The sequence below is a fragment of the Chelonoidis abingdonii genome, chromosome 4 (genome assembly GCF_003597395.2).
Source record: "Chelonoidis abingdonii isolate Lonesome George chromosome 4, CheloAbing_2.0, whole genome shotgun sequence".
Classification (NCBI taxonomy): Eukaryota; Metazoa; Chordata; order Testudines; family Testudinidae; genus Chelonoidis; species Chelonoidis abingdonii.
Genome location: NC_133772.1, coordinates 77538648 through 77551125, shown reverse-complemented (window position 1 = coordinate 77551125; position 12478 = coordinate 77538648). Strand labels below are relative to the sequence as shown.

Genomic DNA, 12478 nt, shown 5'->3' with positions numbered 1-12478 from the left:
TGCTCAAATCACTGAGCTATCTCTCCCCACCAAAATGATCCAGAGTATAGTAAATGAGAGATTATATTTACTCCCCCTTTTAAACCAGCCAGTAAATTGATAATTATTTAGTACCTAGTAAAAGGAAATATTTTTATACATACAAAGTGTAATTAGCCTTTAGGATTCAAAAGAGGACTAGACATCCATATGAATACTACCACCTTTCAGTTACAGTAGATGAGGTAAAATGTAAGATGTATAAATTCTTACACACAATCTTTGGGACATAATCCAACCAATTATTCCCTAGATTTATGAAGAAATCTCTGACAGACAAATCTTTGGACAACTGATTCCTATGGGAACTTTATCCTTTTCTCTGAAGCATCTGGTACTGACGCTATTGGACACAGAATACCAAACAAGGTGGACTGAATCAGTATGGCAGTTTCTAAGATCCGCACGTATAGGGGGAAAAAGTGAAAAATATAGGAAGGGTTGGTATCACTGCCTACTTTAATATTACCTGATATTTCCCATTATATGATCCATTTTCATTTCAATACAATTTTGCCAAATGAACCATCTGGGCTGACATTTTCCATGCTGAGTGTCTGCCTCAGAGTTGGTGTAGAGGGAGGGGACGGTTTGGAAAAAATCAGCCAAATTGGCTTAGCCATTTTTGCCAACAAGGCTACGGAAAGATACATTGGCAAAACAATGTTATATTAATCTCTTCTATAAGCAGCCCTAGCATCCTCATGCTTTGGAGCAGGAATTGAAATTTGGCAGCGGATGGCTTTTTTGTCAGGGATTTGTTTTGTCATCCCTTTGAAAATCTGCCCATATTTGGACAAGTTATAAGTCTTTGAAAAATTGAAGACTTGCTAGAGCTTCGCATCTTAAGTTTCCAGAGATTCTGTCTGCACTGGGAATGCTCCAACCCAGTACAGAGTAGGACTTTTCCTACAAGTGTATCTCTGGGCTGCTGCAGGCACTGGTCCAGACATCAAAACTGAGAGAGGGAGACTGTTTCTCCTGTGCTCATTATATCACTTCTGCTGGGGCCAGACAGTCGGAGGAAACTACCCGATTTGAAGGCAGAAGGGCAATGCAGACGGGTGAGTAGAATGGGACAAGGAGCCTTGGAGGGAGTGGGTCAGAGAGACAGGAATTGGGAGCCAAAGGAAGAGAGAGATCTGATGAGGAACCAGGGTGTGGAAGGAGAATTGACATTGGCTGGGCAAAGAGACTAAGACAACAAGCCAAGCAGAGGTTGGGAGGAGTATCTGAGATTGGATTAAAAACATAAGAACGGCCATACTGGGTCAGACCAAGGTCCATCTAGACCAGTATCCTGTCTTCTGAGAGTGGCCAATGTCACGTGCCCCAGATGGAATGAACAGAACAGGTAATCATCAAGTGATCCATCCCCTGTTGGCCATTCCCAGCTTCTGGCAAATAGAGGCTAGGGACAGTACCACTGCCCATCCTGGCTAATAGCTATTGATAGCCCTATCCTTCATGAATTTATCCAGTTCTTTTTTGAACCCTGTTATAGTCTTGGCCTTCACAACATCCTCTGGCAAGGAGTTCCACAGGTTGACTGTGCTTCTGTGAAGAAATACTTTCTTGTGTTTGCTTTAAATTTGCTACCTATTAATTTCATTTGGTGACCCCTAGTTCTTGTGTTATGAGAAGTAAATAACACTTCTTATGTACTTTCTCCACACCAGTCATGATTTTGTAATGAGGAGGCCCACAGAGAAATAGGGAGGGGTGAAGCAGAGACAGATCTGACAAGGACACAAGCAGGGCAGAGGAATTGGGACTGGATGAGCAAGGGGGCAAAGGAAACTGAGATGGGGAGCAGGTGATGGTGATTGCACAAACTGGACAAAAAGTGGGACTGGGAGCCTGGGGGAAGAATTGAGATTGGATGAGGATCTAGGTGGGGAGACTGGGACCAAGATGAGAAGCCTAAGGAATGGAGACTGAGATCTGGACAAGGAGCCAGGGTGGGGAAGAGACAGGACTAGGGCAGGTTGGAGGAGATGAGGCAGAAGGGAACAAGTTTGTGGGGAAATGGGCAGAAGAGTCTATTCCCATCAAAGCATGCTCCCCTCCAGAGTCTAGAATGGGAATGAAGATTTCCAAGTTTCACCATTCTTCTGCTGTGAAACCCACTGGGCAAAGCATCCCATCTCCCAACAATGTACTACTGCTATCAGTTATTCCATAAACTCAAGTGACAGAGATCTGATGTAAAGGTTCCAAACCTGCTGATGACCCGTGTGAGTGTCAATGCGATGCCACATGATGGAATTTGTTGTTTTCTACTTGCTTTAAAAAAATAAATAATCTGCAAAATAACACACAAAAGTACATAAAAGAACATTATCAAGGCTGCAAAGCCAAGCACTCAGAAGTTAGGAAGTGTAAGAATTAAGGTTCCATGCACAACCTTCATTTGGCCTCCTTGTGCATATGGATTATCTTTAATTATATTACATGTTTAATTATATTACATGTTTTTCCACAGGGTCCCAGCCTCATTCATTCTGTTAGTCTATAAGGTGCCACAGGATTCTCTGCTGCTTTTACAGATTCAGACTAACACGGCTACCCCTCTGATACTTAGCCTCATTCAGTGCACAGGATAGAGCTGAATCAGGGTAGTGCCCTGAGGAGACTGATTGTGGGACCCTGGCTTCATTTATTTCAAAAGATGGAAGTTATGTAGCAAATGAGGCAGTGGATTGCAGGAAGAGAAAGGCTGATCTCATCTACACCTGGGTGAAATGTTTTATGCAAATAGTAAATTCACTGAAAAGGGCAGTTTCAGGCAGACTGAAGTTATTTGTTAATTTGGGTCAAATTCAGCAGACAGTTCTGTTCGAATAAAGGAATGAGGAAAACATTTAGGAAGTCAAAACTGTTCATTTCAACATTTTCTGAATGAAAATGTTAGGGGGTGAGTTTTCTCCCTGGTGCTCCCAAGAGGCCAGGCATCCCAGCTACTCCAATAACCACCCACAGGACACTTCTTAACTCAAATATTTACCCAAAACAGATTTCTCTTTATTGAGTAACCTGCGTCAGTTGGGCCCTGAAACAGTCCAACAGAGAGGCTTTAATGCAAAACAGGAAAAACAAACAGGCTCATATGCAGTGCAATCCTGGCCGTTTCCTTTTCTCAGGTGACATGCTTCCCATCCTCCTGTCACCCCGAAGCACATTCTCCACAGTCCTCTCCAGCCTGAGCTATTTTACTGGGCTACTTTGGCTTTCTTGCAACCTGTTTTGGTCACCCACTGCCTAAAATCCTTTCCAGACAGGTCTAGCTCACACGATCCCCTTTCAGTTGCCTCCCTGCTCTGGCAGCCTTCCTCTCAGACAATGGGCTTGTGGAACTAGTCATGATCTAACTAGCTATAGGTGTCTTTCACGAGGCTCAAAAACCTCCTCATAAGCAGGCTGCTGGTCATAAGGCACTTGGTCCCTTTTAGAGGGATCAGGGCCAAGCACCTGTGACAGACCCAGCACCTGTGACAGACCCAAAGGTTTAGAAAATGTCAATTAGAATTGACCTGCACACTTTTTTGTTTTGTTTTGGTGAGGAGGAAAAAAAAAATCACTAGACTGGGTACAAATCAAAATTTTTCAGTTAAAACAAAATTAGAAGAAAATTATCAATTAATTTGCTGATATCTAGTTGCATGGTTAAGGCAGTTTAATTCTGCTCTGGAGAACTGAATTTCCTGCCTTTGCCACAGAGTTCCTGCGTACTGCTAGCAAACCACTTAAACTTTCACAGGTAGTCACAAATATGTGCTCCTCATTTTCTGGGTGCCTTATTTAAGACTCTGGGGTCCGATTTCCAGAAGTGCTGAACACTCACAGCTGTAGTTGAAGTCAATGCGAACTGTGCTTTGAACACATGAAGTGTTATATAATGCTAAGTATGCTGTAAAATCAGGTCCCAGGGCACTAAAAATTAGTGGATCATTCTGACCTTATACTCTCTCTGTGCATCCATTTACTACCTGTAAAATGGGAATAGCCCCATCTCCCATGGATGCTGTGAAAATAAATGATTTGTGAAGAACTCAGATACTCTTCTAGTGATAAGTACCATGGAAAATCCCACGAGGAAGTTAATAATTCACTCTTCAGAGCAGGATTAGAACAGCATGGTGGTGTGGGGCCACACATTGAACTCTGAAGAGAAAATAAATATTGAATAATTGGTCATTAAGTAAGCACATTCGCCCTGTGCACTGAGTGAGGCAGAACTCCTGTCGAAAAAGAATATAGTATGTGATCATGTAGTTAGACTATTATAATGCACAGGCACCAGAGGCCAGATTAAGGTTGCACAGGCAACTTCAATCCTAGCATTTCATAACTTTTGGGTGCTAGACTTTGCAACCTTAATAATGATATTTTAATGTAGTTTTGTGTAATATTTATAAATACCAGAAATATAGCGGATTCAGGAAACAACCATCTTGGGGTGCTAAAAGTATGAACTGGTATACTTAAATGACTGAATTGTGTTTGAAAAGGCAAGAAGTGTCATAGGCAAACCAAAAGATTAGGAGGAGAGAGAATGTGGAACTGTGCTTCAACAATAAAAACAATCTTTTCAATTACTTTATAGACTTGGACTTCAAGGCCACAAGGGACCATGGTGATCATCTAGTCTGACCTCCTGCACATAGCAGGCCACAGAACCTCACCCACCCACTCCTGTAATAGACCCATAATTGCTGGCTGAGACTTTCTTGTACTCCTACTTCAGCAGGAGAACATTAGAGCAAAAATATCAGATAGGTATTTAATTATCCAAAGGAGAAAGGGAACATGAGCAAAAAGTAGTATGGGGTTTATGAAGACGAAATAACACGAGGAAAACTTGGGCTGCTTTTTACAGAACTGGTGGATAAAGGGAATGCAGTAGATGAAATATTTCTTGAAAAGTTAAGTCAAATACAAGTCACACTCTTAAGAAACAAAGTCCGCAGTGCATGTTTAACCCCAAACCCTAGCACATCTTTCATTCACTGGTGTCCACTTAAACTCAGGACACATTCTTTCAGTGACAGTAGTGAGGACCAACCTGGAAAAACACATGAGAGTCAGGATGCTGCATTCACCGACTGACATTCTGACTTACGAATATTTCTCCCATGAGAAGCCTATCTAATTTCCGCCCTATGAAAAGCCGCTGTCTGTCACACACAAGCAATGCCCTCTGTGGCAACAGACAGCTGTTTCAATAGGATTTAATTTACCTGGGTGACAAAGGAGAGTATGAAAAAAAATCTGTATCAGAGATGGTGCCAGGATTGCAAAACATGATAGATGTAAAATAATTCAAGGTTGTGCACTAAAAGTTTTTCTTCTGGTGAGATAGATTATTAGGAACAAAATTAGGGCTGTCAGCAATTGATCCGTCCAGTACGTGCTCTCTTTATATTTTCTCTTCTCAGTGCCTCACTCTTCGCTCTGACATTAGAGCATGCACTTTCAAGAAGTCAGCCAGCTTGACAACGCTCACTTGTCCATCCCTATCAGAGAAAACAGGGCACAGGAATTCTACATTGTCACTTGCCCCCCTGAAAATCTACAGACAATCCTTAAGTGTATTATATGCTGGATAATGTTATATGGGTATATTTTAGTGCTCGTGAAAGTAAGTTAATACAGCATTGTAGCCCTGTTGTTCCCAGTTTATTAGTCCAACTTTTGTTGGTGAAACAGACAAGCTTTTGGGCGACACAGAGCTCTTCAAGCCACTGTTTAGCTCAAAAGAATCTCAACTTCATGAAGTTAGTCCAATAAAAGATATTACCTACCTAATTAATACTCTAGGCAGAGACAGCTTTATAGCACAGGCAGGTGCTGTGTAAACTACCATATACAGAACTCTGACAAAGTACTTCATTCACAACCTGCAGCCCGCTCTGGTATTCCCGTCCTGAGCCAAACATGTTCTGCCAGTTTACCTCTCTCCTGGCCTACAGTAGCCTCTGCTCTTCCAGTTGTAGCTCCCCCAAACCCAGCCCTGATGCTGCACTTTGCATCTGATATGCAACCTCTCCCACTCCTATTATTCCTATCCTGAGAGTCTCCTCAGTGAGTTGACAATAGTGGTGAACTATGTAGTACCTATATGGTGTGGACCAAAAGCTATTAAGAGCTACGATAAGATCACCAAACTCATTTTCATTGAGGATTCATCTACACTAGTAACTTATGCTGGTATAACTACATAATTCGGGATGTGGAAAAATCTGTGTGCAACACTGTTATACCAACCTAACTCCTGGTGTGGACAGCGCTATATTGAGGGGAGGACTTCTCCTGTTGACATAGCTACCACCACTCAGAGAGGTGGATTACCAAGCTGCACTGGCACCACTGGAGCCTTTTAAGTGTAGACAAGCTCTGAAAAGTAAAGGCAAAGTAAGATTGCGAAGGTAAGAGCTTTCATGTTTTTCTAAATGTACACTTATAGCACTGTATACCAATACATAATTAAAAAAATAGAAATGAAGCGGTGAAGGTTTTTAAGCACATTTCAGCTGGACACACAGTTTAAGTTTAGTACTTGTAGTTAGACTTTAAGGTCAGAAGGGACCATTAAGATCGTTTAGTCTGACCTCCTGCACAACACAGGCCACAGAATCTCACCCACCCACTCCTGCAACAATCCCCTAACCTATGTCTGAGCCATTTAAGTCCTCAAATCATGGTTTAAAGACTTCAAGGTGCAGAAAATCCTCCAGCAAGTGACCTGTCCCCCAGGGCCTCTGCCAATCTACCCTGAAGGAAAATTCCTTCCTGACCCCAAATATGGCAATCAGCTAAACCCTGAGCATGTGGGCAAGACTCACCAGTCAGACACCCAGGAAAGAATTCCCTGTAGTAACTCAGATCCCACCCCATCTAACATCCCGACACAGGCCATCGGGCATATTTACCGCTAATAGTCAAAGGTCAACTAATTGCAAAAATTAGGCTATCCCATCATACTATTCCCTCAATAAACTTATTAAGCTTAGTGTTGAAGCCAGATATGTCTTTTGCCTCCACTGCTCCCCATGGAAGGCTGTTCCAGAACTTCTCTCCTCTGATGGTTAGAAACCTTCGTCTAATTTTAAGCCTAAACTTCCTGATGGACAGTTTATATCCATTTGTTCTTGGTACTGAGCTTAAATAATTCCTCTCCCTCCCTGGTATTTATCTCTCTGATATATTTATAGAGAGCAATCATATCTCCCCTCAGCCTTCTTTTGGTTAGGCTAAACAAGCTGAGCTCTGAGTCTCCTTTCATAAGACCGGTTTTCCATTCCTCAGATCATCCTAGTAGCCCTTCTCTGTACCTTTTCCAGTTTGAATTCATCCTTCTTAAACATGGGAAACATTGTTCTATTGCTTCTTTGCAGTTACTGAAGTAATAAGACTGCAGTGTAACCTTTTAAGTGTAAACTAGGAATCTATGCTGTCATAACCACGTCGCTAAAGCAGAACAGTGTTCTATTCGATCTGGACAGTGAAACAAGATTACTGGGCACAATGAGGTCATTTTGGGGTACAACAGGGACATTTTAGAAATATGGAACTTTTACATAATATTACATAATAAATTCTTGCTCCTCTCCAGTATACATGGTCATACTCAACATATCTTGCAGCTCAACTTAATTCATGCAGATCCCTCTTTCCTCAGAAATGAGAGATTCCACAGGAGGGGGCAATGGAATCTCTCCACTTTTTTTATTGCTATTTTCTCTCTAAACTAAATGAAACTAGATTCAAAATTTTAGTACAGCGAAATTATTTCAGCTGCTTTTACATAAGGTGCGAATTTGGATTATAAAGCCTGATAACATTGGCTCTAACCTCGGTCAGAGACTGCCACATTGTTCCAGTTATGTGGAGTGCCTCCTCAGCTATTCTCCTCTGCTCTTTTTGCTTAATGTTCCCTGAAGACAATGGTTTTGTCCCACAAACAGATTTCAGGTTACAGAACAGCCTTATCTCTCTCAGCATCTGAAACCCCATAGCCTGGTATTGTCATACCTTGAGCTCAGCTTCATGTTCTGAGCCACTGGAGGAAAAAAGAGTTTTTTGGGTATTTTAAAGATGTCATGAATGCTCTGGTGTATCAATGCATTGACGCTTTACATTGGAGTCTCATTGGAAATTCAAATCCTAGCACTGCCAGGTGTATTGCAACTTCATTTTGAGAGTAGATATAACCAGAACTGATGGTCCCTAAAGAATTATCCACCTTTTAGAAAGTGGTGACACTGAAATAGAGGAATGGAGTAGTTTTTAATAAGAAAAAAAAAAAAGCTTGAAAACACAACACACACAAATTCCAAGTGTCTGGGACAATCATGACAGGGGAAGAGAGAGACAATAGGATTCTGATTATGGGATGAATCACCTAGGCACAGCTGATTTACTCATCTACAGCAAAAATGTGAACATGTGCAAACCAACACATCATGTTTTAATTTTAGGCACATAAGCCAATGATTGGACTCATTTTCAAAGGGCCAGTCCACATTTCAACCTGAAAGCTGCAGATTGTGACTAATCAGCTCAAGGTCTGAGAAAACCTAAGGAGCCTAACTACTGTTGTGTCCCACCAGCCTTTTCTTAGGGATAGGTGAGTTAAGCCAGTAAAACTATTCTGTGGGGGCTAGTGATTATATAAGTGAAGGTTGTAATTATCTGATTGATTGGATTCTTCAGTTCTACCCATTCTACAAATGCATTTGACTAGGATAGGGATGCAAATACTTCAGTTTCAACCCAACAGCAGAGGTACAAAAATGATAGTCCTTTGCCACACTAAACCAGTGCAAGCCCTCTCAGAAATGATGAAGAGGAGAAGAGAATACCAATGTGAAGGGAAAATGTATTTAGAAAGTGAAAGAAAGCCTTACTTTTGATCTGTCAGCTCCCTTTCAACCTCTGAAGTCTGAGTCACTTGGGTTAAAAACATCTGTCAACAGTCTATCACACTATGCCTTATCAGGACCCTAAAATTCTTAGATCTGCCTTCCAGGTACTTGTTGTTTGCACAGTACTGCTCAACCTCCAGCAATTAATGGATTATTAAATCCTACAGCTGAACTTTTACCTCTTGCTATACAAACAAACAAACAAACAAAAAAAAACAAATTAGGCACCTTCCTAGTCTGAATATCTTTAGTTTGAAGTAATAAAGCTGAAATTTGAAGTCTGCTTCATATATTTTGAACCCAGACTCTGGTCTCTGAAAAAGCTTGCAGTAGCAGTCCTCTTCCGCAGTCCTCCAGCATGGATTCCTTACTTTTGACAGCCAAGAAGGCAATTTATGCAACTGAGGTGCACAAACAAGCTTGCAAAGTCATTTCTGATGCAAAAGAAATTAAAATGTAGAGCCTCAAAGTCCTGATTGATCCAGAGAATGGAAAATAGCAGCGAATTTGGCTGACTGCGCAAGACACTGAATTTAAACAACACTTCAAGTCAGTTTAATGAACATTTCAAGACATCACAACCACTACCGCCGAACAGCAGGACTGCAAGCAATAGGGATATTTATATCCCACCTGTAAACTGACAATATAATCACATTTTTACCTTGCACTGACTTTCATTATAAAGACAGCATTAACATGGAAGGGTCTAATGGGTCACTGGATGTCCCATACTGCAGGAATCTTGAGAACCAAGAAGAAAAGAATCTCCCTGCCCCCCAAAATATTGTTTTTATTTTAAATTGGGGTTATTATGTCTTCCGCAGAGGCCCTTGTAATTAAGGTTGAATGTTGCTATTAATACACTGCCATTGGTGTGCATAGTGCTTTACAGACAAGGAACCAGCCCCACGGAGTTTATGATCTGATTTAGACAGATAACTGAACATGAAGATACAACACAGCCAAGAAAGGAAAAGAGATACACACAAAAGAAAAAGAAGGGGCATGACAAAAACCAAGAAGATAGTGAAGTTGCACTGAGATACTCTCGTGTATATTGATAAATCCTGTAGCATCACAGGTTTCAGAGTAGCAGCCATGTTAGTCTGTATCCGCAAAAAAAACAGGAATACTTGTGGCACCTTAGAGACTAACAAATTTATTTCAGCATAAGCTTTTGTGGATTACAGCCGACTTCATCAGATGCATAGAATGGAACATACAGTAGGAAATATACATACATACAGAGAACATGAAAAGGTGGAAGTTGCCATACCAACTGTAAGAGGCTAATTAATTAAGATGAGCTATGATCAGCAGGAGAAAAAAAAACTTTAGTGATAATCAAGATGGCCCATTTTAGAGAGTTGACAAGAAGGTGTCACACTTCGTAAAGAACAAAATTGTCAGACACATACGAACATAATTTGTTGGGAAATAGTCAACATGGTTTTTGTAAAGGGAAATCATGCCTCACCTGAGGGGGTCAACAAGCGTGCGGACAAAGGAAATCCAGTGGATATAATGTATTTAGATGTTCAGAAAGCCTTTGACAAGGTCCCTCACTAAAGGCTCGTAAGCAAAATAAGCAGTCGTGAGATAAAGAGAAGATTTTCTCATGGACTGGTAACTGATTAGAAGATAGGAAACAAAAGGAAGGAATAAATGGTCAGTTTTCAGAATGGAGAGAGGTAAATAGTGATGTCCCCTAGGGATCTGTACTGGGCCCAGTTCTATTTAACATATTCATAAATAATCTGGAAAAAGGGGTAAACAGTGAGGTGGCAAAATCTGCAGATGATACAAAACTACTCAAGATAGTTAAGTCCCAGGCAGACTGTGAAGAGCTACCAAAGGTTCTCACAAAACTGGGTGACTGGACAACAAAATGGCAGATGAAATTCAATGTTGATAAATGCAAAGTAATGCACATTGGAAAACATAATCCCAACTATACATACACAATGATGGGGTCTAAATTAGCTGTTACCACTCAAGAAAGAGATCTGAGAGTCATTGTGGATAGTTCTCTGAAATCATCCACTCAATGTGCAGTGGCAGTCAAAAAAAGTGAACAGAATGTTGGGAATCACCAAGAAAGGGATAGATAATAAGATGGAAAATATCATGTTGCCTCTATACAAGTCAATAGTACGCCCACACCTCGAATACTGCGTGCAGATGTGGTTGCCCCATCTCAAAAAAAGATATATTGGAATTGGAAAAGATTCAGAAAAAGGAAACAAAAATGATTAGCGGTATAGAACAACTTCCATATGAAGAGAGATTAATAAAACTGGGACTTTTCAGCTTGGAAAAGAGGGGACTAAGAGGTGATATGATAGAGGTCTATAAAATCATGAGTGATATAGAGAAAGTGAATAAGGAATTATTTACTCCTTCCCAAAATACAAGAATAAGGGGCCACCAAATGAAGTTAATAGATAGCAGGTTTAAAACAAAGGAAGTATTTTTTCACACAACGCACTGTCAACCTCTGTAACTCCTTGCCAGAGGGTGTTGTGAAGGCCAGTGCTATAAGGGGGTTCAAAAGGGAGCTAGTTAGGTTCATGGAAGATAGGTCTATCAATGGCTATTTGTCAGGATGGGCAGAAATGGTGTTCCTAGCCTTCGTCTGCCAGAAGCTGGGATTGGGTGATAGAGCATGGATCACTTCATGATAACTTGTCTGTTCATTCCCTTTGGGGCACCTGCCATTGGCCACTGTCAGAGGACAGGATACTGGGCTTGATGGACCTTAGGTCAAACCCAGTATGGCCATTCTTATGACCATTACTGTTAAGGAAGAGTTGCCATTATGTATCCTATATTCCAGAGGATTAACAGATCAGCAAGAGACTTGACACCCAAGTTGCCAGGCTGGACACAACATCTCTAAGACTTGGACAAGACTAGGCGCAAAAAGCTAGAAAGAGTGGCGGCCTTCCTCCTGGATCTCCTACCTTTGATTGCTTTCTAGACCTCTACTGTTAATGATTGCTGCATTTATGTTAATTCTTGCAGAGAGTTTTCTAGACCAGTCTTCACAAGCTTAACAGCTGGGAGCAGCCTCTCTTTTCCTACACACCAAGCACCCTGCCTCTTCTTAAATCCCCACTTTCTACCTAGCTTCCCATAACTGATTGAATACAACTCTGCTTGCTCTTATCCTTGTCCTTTAACTTGTTTGGTCCTGGAGCTACTCAATTTAGATTGAAAGTTCCACAGAGCAGGGACTTTTCTAACTAGCTGTTTTGTTCATCACTGTCAGTATTATTATAAAGAAGAAAAAGCAGAGTTTTGTTTTCCTTTTGTATGAACTCAGGCCAATCGGTTTCAAAAAGCAGCTGGAGAAATTGACACAATCTTCTTTTCACTCAAAAACCCACAACAGATTGACAAAGTGAAAAATATGTAGTGCCAACACATCACCCACTCCTGTAGGTTAATTTTAAGTCTTGTTCCCGTAACTCATCACTTGACATAGAATACAGCTGCCACTTCTAGTG

General features: G+C 41.1%; 1 protein-coding gene across 3 annotated transcripts in view; it reads right to left on the bottom strand.

Moving 5' to 3' along the window:
- Window positions 1-12478, bottom strand: part of LOC116821720 (transmembrane protein 263-like) — a 342098-nt gene that overhangs the window by 233413 nt on the left and 96207 nt on the right. The window lies entirely within an intron of this gene.